Raw genomic sequence first — 11,951 nt, forward strand, 5'->3', positions numbered from 1 at the left:
TTAAAAAAAAAAAAGAATGTAAAGTACAAGCCTCCCTACCACCTTAAGAAGGCCATATCAGCACCGGGCGTGGTGGCGCACACCTTTAGTCCCAACTCTTGGGAGGCAGAGGCAGGCAGATTTCTGAGTTCGAGGCCAGCCTGGTCTACACAGAGAAATCCTGTCGGAGGGGGGGTTGGTGGGGGAAGGCCATATCAGTAGGTGATACACTGTAAGCAAAGCTTGGCACCTGACTGGATTTCATCACTGTCTGGCTATGCTCATTAGGAATACTCCCATCACTTCAGACACAAGAAGACAGCTCAGTCTAACCTACTATGAAAATACAGCCCAGTCACAGATTAGTAAACTTGCATCCAAGGTCAAGAACAGTGGACCACCTATACCTGTTACAGCCACAGTGAGTGAGGAATCACTACACTGGTCAGACTACACTTCATTAGCCCAACTGAGGTACCTACTTTTAACACTTCCTCAATGTTATCAAAACTTTTTACATGGCATATGAACAATGAAGTGAGTGAAAATGTATTAGAGTAAATTTCTTTCTTTTCTTTTTAAAAACAATCTCACACTTTATAGAACTCTCTATGCACATCAGGCTAGCCTCCAATTTGCTGCCATCCTCCTGGCCCCACCTCCCAAGAGCTGGGATTACAGGCATGAACCAACATGCCCCTTTAAATGAACTAGTATCTTTCATAAATTAATATTCTTCATTACATCAGCAACAGTATAATCAAAGGCACATCCTGAGCTGGTGAGATAGCTCAGCGGTTAAGAGCACCAACTGTTCTTCCAAAGGTCCTGAGTTCAAATCCCAGCAACCACATGGTGGCTCACAACCATCCATAACAAAAATCTGATGCCCTCTTCTTGAGTGTCTGAAGACAGCTACAGTGTACTCACATATAGATCTTTAAAAAAAAATTGAGAAACCATCAGCTACAAGCCAAGTTCAAAGTCAACTAGTGTGAAAAGACACTCAGACTCTAAAAATAAATAAAATATTAAAAAAAAAAAAAAGGGCACATCCCTTCAAGTCCCACAGGTAGGTCTAAGGTGGCACAAAGATTCAGTTCTAGGCAGGGAATCTCTTCTCTTTGTATTTGTCTTATCTACAAAATGGGAGACTTGAGACTAAATCATCACTTCTCAATCTTATAAGTCATTCCTATGATCTAAGAAATAAGGAAATATAAATAGTATCAGAACATAAAGAAAAACAAATCAATGAGTAACAACAGTCTCAAATTTTTAAGAAGTTGTTCAACTTTAAACTGAAAACAACAGAGAATGTAAAGTTGCGCAAAGCCAGATGTGGTAACGCACACCTTTAACCTCAGCACTCAAGAAGCAGAAGCAGGCCAATCTCTCCAAGTTTGAGGCCATTTCCATCTTTAGAGTGAGTGCCAGTGGGTTTCGTAAAAAGAAAAAAAAATTTTCTCTGCTGGAAGACCAGTCTATTTGGTTGTGCCAAGCCTCTTATTTAAAAAGATAAATAAAAAGCCAAACTTCAAAAAGGTCCACAGCACTGTGTTCATGTGGGCAACATGAGAATGTACAGTGCACAAAGGTCTGTGCTGTTCTCACATACACAAGGCCCCATGTTACATTCAGAGTTCTCTGGCATCAGACACTTACTCTGTCAAGGATTCAAACCAAGTAAAATTTGATGTAGCCTTGATGGAAGATATGCCTGGTCTAGGCATAATCAGGTAAAATGGAATGTGGATTCACTCACAAGTCTTGTAAGACATCACACACCCTTTCCCCTGTGGTATAGCCCAGTATGTACATACAACAGGACTGAGTTTCCCAAAGAGAATCTCTGTCAGCCTCTGAAAAAGGAATACACACTGACTGGCGCATGTCCTAAAGGTAGACACACACACACACCCTCCCCCCAGTGACTAGACTAACAGCTCTTTTCAAAGGTTCACTTCTACAGCCTGCTCTGGCTAATACCAGACCGACATTGGTATGTTTTTCAATTTTTAAATGAAAAAAAAAAAAAGATTCTCAAAGATGTTGACAAAGCTTGATTAATAACAAAAACAACCAACCTCTAAATCCTTTCCTGAAGACGTTTGAGCAGTACTTTCCCATGTAAGAAGGCCACCACTAATGACCATGTCATTTTCAACTCTTGCTTTTATTTAAAAAAAAAAAAGCAAAAATCCTAATCTTCCAAAAGTAGAGCTGCTGGAGAATAGACATGCACCTCTGTTAAGTCACACCTACTTTCTTCCCACCACATGAATGTCTGTTTCTTCACATCCATCAACATGCAAGCATGCTTTCTTTTCTCTTGAGCAAAGCTGCACATTGTTCACATTTTTTCAAAGTGTGTTTCTGTGTGCCTGAGTACACTTTGCCTGTAGAGTGCAGAAAAGACTGAGCTCCACTGGAACTAAATTACTGCAGTTCTGACCTGCAATGCAGGTGCAGGCAACTAACCTGGGTCTTCTGTAAAAATAGCACACGTCCTAACCAGTCAGCCATCTCTCTAGCCCAAATTTTTTGAATTTTTGAAAGCCATTTACACTTCACTTTTCTGCCAAGTGTCTGTTTATAGTTTTTGTCCATTTCTATTGGGCTGGGCTGGTTAGTACTTTGTACTAATTATTTTTTACAGCATATGATAGCACTCCCTCTTCAATTAATTACATACTGTACCAGTCGACTTCAAGTTGGGCTCACTCAGTTACCCTTTTCAGTCCTCACTTAACCTGCTCTCAATGCAGTTCACCAGGAGACACCTCTTCCCACCTGCCCCCACCCACCCATACTGGAATGAGAATGTTTTCGTCAGTTGGCCTCTTTGACATGAATTCTCTTTTCTCCCTGGCCACTCTTTCTCTCTATATATTACTATCACAGAAGCTTTTAAAAGTGCAGGCTGGAGTTTCCATCTGTGCCCCAGAGCTGACCCTGTGCCACAGCTCTCCATACCCAAATTCTGGCTGGAGAGAGTTGGTCTCCCAAGAGTGCTGACACACAGGCTTAAAGGAGGGACAAGTCACAGGCAGAGACAGCAAAACCAGCTAACATCACATATAACCAGATGGTGAGAGGCAAGTGCAAGAACATAAGCAACAGAAACCAAGGCTACTTGGCATCATCAGAACCCAGTTCTCCCACCACAGCAAGCCCTGGATAATCCTACACACCAGAAAAGGAAGACTCTGATTTAAAAATCACATCTCATGATGATGATAGAGGACTTTAAGAACATAAATAATAACTCCCTTAAAGAAATACAGGAGTACACAGCTAAACAAGTAGAAGACCTTAAAGAGGAAACACAAAAATCCCTTAAAGAATTACAGGAAAATACAACCAAACAGGTAAAGAATTGAACAAAACCATCCAGGATCTAAAAATGGAAATAGAACCAATAAGGAAATCACAAAGGGAGACAACCTTGGAGAAAGAAAACCTAGGAAAGAGATCAGGAGTCACAGACCCATCACCAACAGAATACAAGAGGTAGAAGAGAGAATCTCAGGTGCAGAAGTTACCATAGAAAACATTGACACTGACACAACAGTCAATGAAAATGCAAAATGCAAAAAGCTCCTAACTCAAAACATCCAGGAAATCCAGGACACAATGAAAAAAACCAAAAAAAAAAAAAAAAGATATAGAAGAGAGTGAACATTCCCAACTTAAAGGGCCAGTAAATATCTTCAACAAAATTATAGACGAAAACTTCCCTAACCTAAAGAAAGAGATGCCCATAAACATACTAGAAGCCTATAAACTCCAAATAGATTGGATCAGAAAAGAAATTCCTCCCATCACATAATAGTCAAAACACCAAATGCACAAAACAAAGAATATTAAAAGCACTAAGGGAAGAAGGTCAAGTAACATATAAAGAAAGAATTATAAGGGGGTGGAGAGCTGGCTCTGTGGTTAAGACATAGACTAACAGCCTGGATATGTAAACAGGACCCAGCATTTTGCTGCATACAGGAAATGCACCTCAGTGACAAAGACAGACACTACCTCAATCAATCCTACATCCCATAAAGGGCTAATATCCAGTCAGTATATACAAAGAACTCAAGACACCAGAGAACCAAATAACCCTATCAAAAAAATAGAGAACAGAGCTAAACAGAGAATTCTCAACTGAGGAAACTAGAATGGCTGGGAAGCACCTAGAGAAATGTTCAACATCCTTAGTCATCAGGGAAAGGCGAATCAAAACAACCCTGAGATTCCACCTCATACCACTCAGAATGGACATAGTACTACCTGAGGACCCAGCTATACCACTCCTGGTATATCCAGAAAATGCTCCAACATGTAATAAAGACACATGCTCCACTATGTTTACAGCAGCCTTATTTATAATAGCTAAAAGCTGGAAACAACCCAGATGTCCCTCAACAATGGGATAGAAAAAAATGTGGTACATTTACACAACGGAGTACTACTCAGTTATTAAAAACAATGATTTCACAAAATTCGCAGGCAAATGGATGGATCTAGAAAATATAATCCTGAGTGAGGAAACTCAGCCACAAAAGAACACACATGGTATGTACTCACTGATAAGTGGATATTAGGCAAAGAGCGTGGAATACCCACAATAAAACTCACAGACCACATGAACCTCAAGAGAAAGGAAGACCAAAAAGTGGATACTTCAGTTCTACTTAGAAGGGGAAACAATATAATCAAGGGAAGTAGAGGATGGGAGGAATTTGGGAGGAAGAGAGAAGGGGGAGGGGAAAAAAGAGGGGCAGAATCAGGTAAGGGAGGAGATGGAGGAGATGAAGAGAGGGTCAGGAAATTGAACAGAGGTGTGTAGCGATGGGGGATGGGGAACTGGGGGTAGCAACCAGAAAGTCCCAGATGCCAGAAAACCGAGCCTCCCAGGACCCCATGGGGATGACATTAGCTGAAATACCCCACAAAGGGGAGGGAGGACCTATAGAGACCATATCCAGAGGTTAGGCATGGCCCCACAGTTGATGGATGGAGCCACCCACCCATCTCCAAAATTTTAACCCAGAATTGCTCCTGTCTAAAGGAAATTCAGGGACAAAAAGTGGAACAGAGACTGAAGGAAAGGTCATCCAGAGACTGCCCCACCTGGGGATCCATCCCACATGCAGATACCAAACCCAAACACTATTGCTGATGCCAAGAAGTGCTTGCTGACAGTACCCTGATACAGCTGTCTCCTAAGAGGCTCTGTCAGATCCTGACCAATACAGATGTGGATGCTCACAGCCAACTATTGGACTGAACACAGGGACCCCAATGGAGGAGTTAGGGGAAGGACTGAAGGAACTGAAGGGTCCTTATCTGGCATCAATGGGAGGGGAGGCCCTTGGTCCTGTGAAGGCTTGATACACCAGTATAGAGGAATGCTAGGGAGGTGAGGCAGAAGAGGATAGGTGGGTGGGTGAGCACCCTCATAGAAGCAGGGTAAGGGAGGATGGGATAGGGGGTTTGCAGAGGGGAAACTGGGAAAGGGGATAACATTTGATATGTAAACAAATAAAATATCCAATTTTTTTTTTTAAAAAGTGCAGGTTGTGTACACTCCTTATCAGTCTTCCAGGTTAACCAATCCTGAGGAAAATTTACAAAGCTACCTCTGGAGCACTGGAATTAAAAACCATATGCCGGGCTGGTGAGATGGCTCAGTGGGTAAGAGCACCCGACTGCTCTTCCGAAGGTCCAGAGTTCAAATCCCAGCAACCACACATGGTGGCTCACAACCATCCGTAACCGAGATCTGGTGCCCTCTACTGGAGTGTCTGAGGACAGCTACAGTGTACTTACATATAATAAATAAATAAATCTTTAAAAAAAAAAAAAAAAAACCATATGCCTCAACACCTGGCACAAATCATGCTTTATTTATCAAACAATTCCAAACATTTTCATTTTAGCTTCACAACAATCTTGTTATGTTTTTTCAGTTTTCACACAACACTAATGTACTGCCTGACTAGTTTTGTGTGTCAACTTGGCACAAACTAGAGTCATCAGAGTGGAAGGCACCTCAGTTGAGGAAAGCCTCCTTGAGATCAAGCACTAAGGCATTTTCTTAATTAGTGATCAATGGAGGAAGGCTTAGCCCACTGTGGGTGGGTACCATACTGGGCTGGTGGTCCTGGACTCCATAAGCAGCACCCTCCATAGCCTCTGCATCAGTTCCTGCCTCCAGATCCCCACCCTGCTTTAGTTCTTATCCTGACTTCCTTTGGTGATAAACATCAACAGGAAAGTATAAGCAGAATAGAGCCTTTCCTCTCCCCACCCCAACTTGCTTTTTTGTCATGATGTTTTTCAACGTGATAGGAAACCCTAACTAGACAACTGACTAACCCAGTGTTACAGTTAGGAAGCCACTAGGCCAGCCTTCAGAATGCCACTGCTTTCCTGCACACTGCTGCTTTCTAGCTCATCAGGACCAAAGCTTGCACTCCATATCCAGCTACCATTTTATGCAGGGCCTTCATGTGCAGGCAAGCTCTTACACTGCCTCACTCTTAACACTTGCACTTACTGAATAAATATCATTTACTAATATTTTCTATGAATTCATTCATAGTTGAAAAAGCTCACTGGAAGAAATCAACCAATTCAACCTCAACAGTGTAATAAAAATTTATGACAGAATCTGTTTGGGGGTCTGGCTACAGTGTGTTCTTAGTAAAGAGTGGGGGGAGGATAAAATACAAAAGAGCCACAATAAAACACAAACAAAAACAAGGGGCAGCAAGCTTAAAGCATCTCTGTAAACATTCATTTTATATTTCAGGGTGCTGTATGAATGTTCCACACAGTTCAGAGGACAACTTGCAGGTGCTTGCTCTCTCCTATCTGATGAAAGAACTCAAGTAGTCAGGCATGATACATGGGGTTATCTGCTGAGCCATCTTACTTGCCTCAGGAGGCTGAGGCAGGTGGATCCAGTTTTAAGCTATTTTAAACTACACAAGGAAGCCTGTCTCAATGACAAAAAGTCAAGTTCCATGGACCAACAGAAGTAGCATTCCTAGCCGGGCGGAGGTGGCACACGCCTTTACTCCCAGCACTTGGGAGGCAAAGGCAGGCAGATTTCTGAGTTGGAGGCCAGCCTGATCTACAAAGTGAGTTCCAGGACAGCCAGGGCTACACAGAGAAACCCTGTCTCGAAAAACCAAAAAAAAAAAAAAAGCCCCAAAATGGAATGATAAACTGTCCATACAACAAACACAATGGATGATAAAAGGAAGTACAGGACTGGGAGACAGCGCAAATGGTGAATTGCTTGCTAATAAGTAAGTATCAAAACCCAAGTTCAAATCCCCAGCAAGTGCCTATTGTCCCACAGCTGGAGAGATAGAAACAAAAAATATCCCTGGGGTTGGTGAGCCAGCCAGTCTGGCCCAATCAGTGAATTTCGGGTTCAATGAAAAGGCTGCCTCACAATATAAGGTGGGGAAACAATTGAGAAAGACATCCAAAGCAAACCTCTGGCCTTCACACACATGTATGTGAGTATATATGCAAGAAAAGGAAAGTACTCTGATACATGCTAAAACATGGGAGAAACTTGAAATATGCTAACTGAAAAAAACAGTCACAAAAGATCACTGTTAAACTACTCACATGAAATGTCCAAATCACACAGGAGATGAAGATAATATCCTTAGATTGTATGAATTACACAATTCTGGGGGACATTAAATTCTATTAAATTACACAGTTTAGATAATGTTATAGTTTGCATTGTTCCTGAGATGAGGTTTCATGTAGCCCAGGATGGCCTTGAAGCCAACATGTAGTGAATGATGACTCTGAACACTCCCAATCCTCCTGCCTCAATCCATCAGCATACTAAACTAATGCTTTTGGTTTGCAGCTGTTATTTTTAAGACCGCTGAGGGTCAACAAACTTAAGTATAAAACAGCCTGACAATTCAAAGAGCCATCAAGGACCATTTTAAAACAGTTTGTGGGGCTGGAGAGATGGTTCAGGGGTTAAGAGTACTGAGCATTCTTCCGAAGGTCCTGAGTTCAAATCCCACCAACCACATGGTGACTCACAACCATCCATAATGAGAACTGATACCCTTTTCTGGGGTGTCTGAAGACAGCTACGGTGTACTCACATAAATAAAATTAAAAAAAATAAATCTTTAAAAAAGAAAAAAGAAAACAGTTTGCACTACCTCCTAAAATTGAAGCTGGACATGTCCCAATAGCCAATACTTCAGTTTGTGCCCTGGAGACATGCTTTCACAATCTGTGTCAAAACTGTTGGCAGCAGCTTTCTCTTACTGGAAACAATCCTATTTCCCCCGACATCAGGACAATAAATGCATAGAATCGGAAACACAACACAGACAAAGTGGAATGAACTTCAGCTGTGTGCATGAGTGTAGACACACCTCACCAGCTGCCTTCCTCAGCTCTAATGGCAGTTCTCTCTCCTCTCTCCCTCTGCACCCCCCTCCCTCACACCTCTGTAGCCCATAACCCCTGTTAAAGCACTGTGCTATCAGCTATCAACGCAGCCTCATCCCCTACAGAAGCCCTTCACATTCCAACTTCATCCTTTCTACTCTCTTCACACCCCACCCACCAACTTCTCATTCTCACCTCCCTTTCCCTTTCCCTGGGGAAGAATGGGGACAGTAAAGAAAATACCCACATGTTCCCCTGCCTATCTACTCCCATTCAACTCTACCCTCTGTGACTAAGGAGGAACAAAGAGGGCCAGGCCAGCTCTCCATGTAAACACTCAGTCCAGTGCCAATGCCTGCTCTAGACTGGGGGAATGGGATGGGCCTTCAGAGATTAGGGCCTCTCCTGCTTCTCCTCCACAGTAGCACTTCTTCAAGTACATATTGGTTGTCTGATTGAGAATGAGCCCCCAGGGCTGGAGAGATGGTTCAGAGATTAAGAGCACTGACTGCTCTTCTAAGGGCCCTGAGTTCAATTCCTAGCAACCACAATGGTGGCTCACAACCATCTGTATGGAATCTGAGGTCCTCTTCTGGTGTGTCTGAAGACAGCTACAGTGTACTCATATACAAAAATAAATAAAATCTTTTTAGAAAGAGAGAATGGGCCCCCAAGGCTCATGCTTGGATTCTTGGTCCCCAGTTGGTGGAACTGTTAGGGAAGGAGTAGGAGGTGTAGCTTATAGGAGGTTACTCCCTGGCAGTAAGCTTGTAGGTTTCAAACAATCCAGCCATTCAGTGTGCTTTCTGCATGTGGCTCTAGATCTGAGCCTTCAGCTAATGCTCCACTGCCATGCCTGCCATTGCCATGCCCCACCACAGTGCGGATGGACTCCTATCCCAGAAACTGGAAGCACCAAATAAACTCAGCCTTCTGTAAGTTGCCTTGGCTAAGTTTTATCAGAGCAACGGAAGTTAACTGATACACACACTAAAGCACCTAAGGCACACTAATGTCCTAACTTACCCATTTCAGTAAACCCTTTGACATTCATGTCTTCTTCCCCAGGCAAGTCCCCAAGACAGAGCACTGTCTATTCTCTGTTCATCCAGGTTTCTCACATTTCCTTTGAGAGCTGCTCATCAAAATCATTCATGACTTGCTCAACATGGTCTACAATGCCATCTAAATGTGGAGACTCACAGTGATGTGCAGCCCAGCCCTTCCTCTCCTCTAAACTCTAAATGCTATTTGCTCTCTAAAGTGACCCAAACTGAATAAGCCCAAATCCAACTCCAGATGTCCTTTACAGCCTGCTCCTCCACAGCCTTCCTCTTCCTACAGCAAGCCAAAGGCCCTACCGTCTGTCATCCTCTACTTCTCTTACACCCACATCCTGTCTACCAGCAAATCTCATCTCTTCTCCCTCCAAGAAGGATCTAGACTCCAACCACTTCTCAATACCACTCCTGGTCCCCTTCTGCCCAAGCTGCTGCTCCCCTGGATCACTGCCATAGCCTTCTAAAGCCTCTCATGACAGCTGCACAGCAACAGCTATTCTTAACTCAGCTGCAATGGGACCTTTCTGAAACCAGACTGACTATGTATGTCACACCTCTGGCTCAAAACAGACCTATTTTACCACTCTCCCTAGGGATCTTCCCTCCAACACAATTGTTCTACCCCCTTCATAGCACTCATGCCTGCTGGACTCTAACGATGCCCCACATACCCATGGCCTCATGCCTTGAGCTTTCATCTTCTAGGCAAAGGGTCCTTCTCAGGTAGGTCTAATCTGAACACTGCCTTTCAGGCTGAAAACAGTCAACCCATTTCTCTTCTGCTAGCTCCAATCAGTATCCAGATAGCTACTATACCATTAACTCTCTGTTAACTGTCTTCCCCACACTAAAATCATACATTGTATGAGGATAGGAACATGGGTCTGTTTTGCTCATTATTAAGACAGAAAGTATTCAAACATCTGGAAAACAAAACAGATTGTTTTGTTAAAAGGGGGGAGGGATTTTTGAGAACAATGTTAAGAGAGACATTCATAAAATAAGATTCAAATTTATATAGTTTAATAACATGCAAAAATTAAGTCACATTATATAAGAAGACATTCACAGATGGTGGCACAGAGGTAAAGAAATAGAGTACCTTGAGGAGGTCAGGAGAAAGAAGGTGGTCAGGGAGGACACACAGGACCAAAGGGAATGACAATACTTTCTTAAGCTGGCTAGTGCCAGTGTAACTTTTTTCTTATCTGTGCCCATCATGACAAACACTTTTTGAATTCTTGAATTCATTATACTTAAAATAAAAACTAGATGTGAATGGGTACCACTGACTACAATACACAAGTGAACCTAGCCCACCACTTATCCTCAAAGCAAAGCCATTCAGGCACACAGCCACCTTTTCCTAGTCCACATTTTGACTGTGGCTGCTTTCACACATAATAGCAAAGGAGCAGCAGAGACGAACATAATTTGCCAACTGACCCTTTACAGAAAATGTTTACCTAACTCAATAGAACTAGAAAACCATGATATAAAATCTGTAAAGAAAACGAGTATAGCTAGGAAGTAGAGGTGTACGCTTTTAATCCCAGCACTCAAGAAGAGATAGGTGGATTTCTGGGTTATAGACCACACTGGTCTACAGAGAATTCTAGAACAGCTAGGGCTACAAAAAGAAACCCTGTCCCAAACAAATAATAAGCAAACAAAAAAGAAAAATAAACTTATCCACATCATGTTGAAAGACATACAGCTCAGTCAGGTGGTGGTAATGCACACCAGCACTCAGGAGGCAGAAGCAGATGGATCTCTGAGTTCCAGGTCAGTCTGGTCTACAGAGTGAGTTCCTGGACAGATAGCTACACAGAGAACCCATGTCTCAAAAGGAAAAAAGGAAAGAATGAAAGAAAGAAAGGAAGAAGGAAAGACAGACAGAATGACAGACACGCAGCCCCACAGAACACGGGAGACACCACAGCAAAGATAGCTGTGTTTATATAGTTCTAAGAGCCAATAAGAAAAAGACTGTAAACCGGGCGTGGTGGCACACACCTTTAATCCCAGCACTTGGGAGGCAGAGGCAGGCAGATTTTGAGTTCGAGGCCAGCCTGGTCTACAAAGTGAGTTCCAGGACAGCCAGGGCTATACAGAGAAACCCTGTCTCAAATAAAAACCCAAACAAAAAACAAAGAGACTGTAAATTTTATTTTTTATTTGTATGTCTGTGCCTGTGTGTGGTTTGTGCATACATGTGAAAGCAGTGCCTGCAAAGACCAGAAGGGAGTATCCTATCACCTGTAATGGGAGTTACAAGTGAGCTTACTGCTTGCAGGTGCTAGGAATGAAACTTTGGTCCTCTGGAAGAGCAGTATAAGCTCTTAATCATGAGCAATCCCTCCAGCCCCAAAACAGAGATTGTAAAGATAAATGTTTTAGAAATCATACTGCAAATGCCGGGCGGTGGTGGCGCACACCTTTAATCCCGGCACTTGGGAGGCAGAG

General features: G+C 42.8%; 1 protein-coding gene across 12 annotated transcripts in view; it reads right to left on the reverse strand.

The window, feature by feature from the left end:
- Ppp6r3 (protein phosphatase 6 regulatory subunit 3) overlaps positions 1 to 11,951 on the reverse strand; it is a 120,432-nt gene that overhangs the window by 99,817 nt on the left and 8,664 nt on the right. The gene's annotated exons all lie outside the window — the stretch shown is intronic.

The sequence above is a fragment of the Mus caroli genome, chromosome 19 (assembly GCF_900094665.2).
Source record: "Mus caroli chromosome 19, CAROLI_EIJ_v1.1, whole genome shotgun sequence".
Lineage (NCBI taxonomy): Eukaryota > Metazoa > Chordata > Mammalia > Rodentia > Muridae > Mus > Mus caroli.